This window comes from Triticum dicoccoides, chromosome 5A (assembly GCF_002162155.2).
Source record: "Triticum dicoccoides isolate Atlit2015 ecotype Zavitan chromosome 5A, WEW_v2.0, whole genome shotgun sequence".
Classification (NCBI taxonomy): domain Eukaryota; kingdom Viridiplantae; phylum Streptophyta; class Magnoliopsida; order Poales; family Poaceae; genus Triticum; species Triticum dicoccoides.
In genome coordinates this window covers 607,299,395-607,303,552 of record NC_041388.1, presented here as the reverse complement: position 1 = coordinate 607,303,552, position 4,158 = coordinate 607,299,395, and positions in this window count along the sequence as shown.

The window sequence follows — 4,158 nt, the reverse complement described above, 5'->3', positions numbered from 1 at the left end:
CTCCCTCCCTCCCTCCAGGTGGTCGGACAGGCACCAATAGTGTCTTGTAGAAATTCCCTACAAGTCCGCTTTCCAAACATGGTATGTATTTTTTCGAGGGACAAACATGACATGTTTTTTACGAGAAAACACATGCAAATACACCATAAGTATGATAAGTAATTTATCTTGCAGGTTTATGAGAGCTTGGACATATTGTGAGAAATGCCTAAAGGCTTGTTTGGCATAGGGGTTAGAGGGGGATAAGTGGGGATTATCCCCAAAGTGATTGGGTGAAACCTATCCCTTCATCCAATTCCCTCAATCCTGGAGAAAACAATAGGTCGGGGTAGTGGATTGAACAATTAATATAAGCTTCTCGGGTTTTTGTGGGGATTATCAGGGTTCAAATACTCCAATACCACCCTACCAAACAACCATTTTGGATTTTCATGATCGATCGGGATTATCCACGTAATCCCTCTAATAGCTCTCTACCAAACAAGACCTAAGGGAGATTATGTAGAAACCACCATCAGTGGGGCCCATGCACCTAGTATGTTGCTGCGACGTGAGTTGGTCCTGCCCTAGTCAAGTCAATTTAATTTACCTCTCACCATCCGCCCGCCCCCCTCTTGGCGTGCACGCACGGTTTTGGGTTCCATTATTTGAGTCCTATTTGGGTACCAATTTGAACCCCCCATAAGGCATAATATAAAATTAGGGCTAGGGCACACATGTATATGGATAACTTCCAGTCAAAAAATGTATACATAACTCCACTATTATCTAGATTTCATCAGTAGAACAGAACTCGACACCAATATCATTCTTTACTCCGTCATTGGCAACACGATGCCCTAGTGATGTCTAAATAAATATTGTCATGTAACTTGGCAAATTTTTGACAATGCCTAAGAGCAACTCTAATCAACTCCACTAAATTTGCCTCTCTAAAGCCCTTTTAGGGTGGCTCCCTAGAATTGGATAAGCTCCACAAGTTGTAGCTAAAGACATCACATGACATCAGTGGTTGGTAGCTGAAGGGAAATTTCATGGCGGTTGGTGGCAGCTGGTTTTGGGTGGTACAATGGCAGGAGGATTGGAGGTGAGTTGAGTAGGGAGAGGGTTGGGCTTGCTTATTTTTTGTTGAGAATACTAAATTAATATGGTGGAGAGTAGGGAAGGGGGGGTGGGACTGCTCCAGCCACTATAACAATGTGATTTCAGTTCTCCGCAAGAGGTGCCACATTGACTTTTTTGGCACTAAAAGATAACAAAGTGAGATAATGTCACTTGCTTGTAAAAACCACATGTAAGATTTTTGTAGCCAATTTACATATTGTGGTTATTTTTCTGTTGTATATGATATCATCTTAATTTACACTCACAAATTGTAAAGGTTGTATTTAAGCAATCAATCAACAAATAATATATTTTTGAAAAAATGTAGCAATGCTATTTTTCTCAATCATTAAGAGAGTGGTCATCGGAGCCGGAAAATTACAAGAAAATACTAGGAAGGGATGAAAAAATCCCATCGTGACCAAACAACAGGAGAATTGCAAGGAAATACAAGAGATCAAATAAATCACACCAAGAGCAACAAAGGAGCTACACGGATGGAAAGACTATCACAAAGCTCGCCGGTGCAACCAACGCATAGGGAATATTTCAACTTTCATCCTCACTTACCAAGTAAGGCGAGAGCGCTTTGAGCTTGACGTCCGGTTGTCCCCAACAACACTCCTCAAAAGAGGGGGAGGACTGTTGAAAGGAAATGCGGCATTGTAAGGTGATTCACAGACTCGCTAATCCGGCAGATGAGACCATCGGGCTCTTGCACAAAACTGGTCAAATGGCGAGACAAACAGACACACACACCTCAGTATGGACCTACACCAGAAGCAAGAAGAACTAGGACCAGCCATCACGAACACCAGCAGCCTCGGTTAAAAACAACCAACACCTGCAACCACGAACCTCAAACCGGCCAACCGGCAGGAAAGAACATTATAGACATCGGTTTGTCTAAATCATGCTTGCCCGTAGGTCGTATTACCTCCATCGTGTTTATTAGTCCCCCTCGCATTTTGGGTCAAAATTGACCATAGATTCAACTAGCAAAATATAATGTGTATGTACTCCCTCCAATCCATATTATTGGTCGCAGGTTTAGTATAAAGTTGTACGAATCGAGTTACAAAAAAATTATCATTGAAAATTTATTTTAAATGCTAATCTATCAACATAATTTTTATGGCATACAATTTATATTTTGCTAGTTAAATCTAAGGTCAAAGTTTAGCACAAAATACAAAAATACTAATAAATCTGGATGGATGGTAAAACACAGCGCCATGTCCAACGGTTTGACTTCCATGTCCATGCATGAAGATAACATCCACATGACCGTGACCATTGGCATCCGATTCGTTTCTTCTCGGAAGGTGCGGTTAACCAAGCGAAACTTTGGAAGCTTTTGGAACCTCGACCGTTTCGGCGTTTCCCATGGACATACACATCACCACGCACGCCTCCACCAGTAAAAACACCTATATACTGCACCAACAAGAGCAAAGAATACTTCTCCCTCCCTCTGATCTTTCATCATTCACTTTTCCATGCATTTGCCGAAGCCCCATGTCATCCTTCTGGACCTTCCGAGGGAGAGAAGGAAAAACGGCGCCTTGTCCTCTAGTCAAGAGGCGACGTCGGGTCGATGCTCCACTTCTCAACACAAAAAACAGGAACTGGCACACAAGAAAATGGTTGCGTGTACCCCTGGCGAGTTTTTAACTAGGGTGCTGCAGATTTGTCACACGGTCATGCATGTTTGTATAGACACAATTAAGCAAAGTCAGTGGGTATGTTCATTTTTTATGTTTGAGATGACTGAGTAATAACTAGCTAGTGTGAAATGTAACTGGAAGCAGCATATTGGCGCTTCATTTTTCCTAACATAAGCGACACTTTTCACCCTTTTTAGGTTAACCAAGGTCCGAGGCAAGTGAATGGTAGGGTTATTGACAGGATCTGTCGGCCGTGACAGTTTATCAAGCGCAGGAGTCGTTCCAAGATTGCCCATCTTGGCTGTTAAAAAACAGTAGATTAGCTTAATCGGTCCGTGCTAATCCATAGTTAACGTGCTAGAGTTCGATTGCACTTGGGAACCAAGACTAGGTAAGTGTCAGCTATCTTCTGGGATGTGATATCGAGGCTCTGGAATTGTCATGCTAGATTTCAGACTGAAACCCAAACAGACAAAAAACATGTGATCATCCAAGGAGAAAAGTTTTTTTAAGCACGTTGGTTATTATATTAGCCTGGCCACAGATGTTTGGTGAGCTCTGAAATGTATCTCTTCTTTCTTCAGAGACTTGAATTGATGGACGTACAGAAAGCTACATAAGCTATACGAAAATTATATCCCAGACTATTACTATTCAGACGACTGACGAGTAGCAAAATCGCAAATGTATGAGATTTTCTTTTAAAAATATTCTGACGCCTCGTGGAATTCTTTGTTACCTATCTTGTCAAAAAGATCGTCATATTATCTTCCTTGTGAACCATACGTATACATCAGTAGAAGTTGAGTTGCTCACTTCTTTCGGTACAGCAGTTTCTTGTATTTTGTCATGAAACAGTACAGTGGGCTCTGAAATGCATGCAAATGTACTCCCTCCGTTCCTAAATATTTGTCTTTCTAGACATTTCAAATGACTACTACATACGGATGTGTGTAGACATATTTTAGAGTGCAGATTCACTTATTTTGCTCCGTATGTAGTCATTTATTGAAATGCCTAGAAAGACAAGTATTTAGGAACGGAGGGAGTATTAGGTATCTGGTTGCGTTTCTGATGTGGCTTCAGATCTTTAAAAAAATATTCTGATGCCTTGTGGAATTCTGTGTTGCCTATCTTGTCAAAAAGATGGGCATATTATCACCCCTCTGAATCATACGTATACATCAGTAGAAGTTGAATTGCTCACTTCTTTCGGTGCAGCAGTTTTCGGTATTCTGTCCTGAAACAGTACATTCGGCCCTTCTGGTCCAGCCAACTTATAGGGAAAATGAAGCAAAGATCAGGGCCAATGAATTCACCATCAACAGACGAAAATGTACTTTTGTACCTAATAATTCATTGAAGACTGTACTAGTTCTTAGCAACA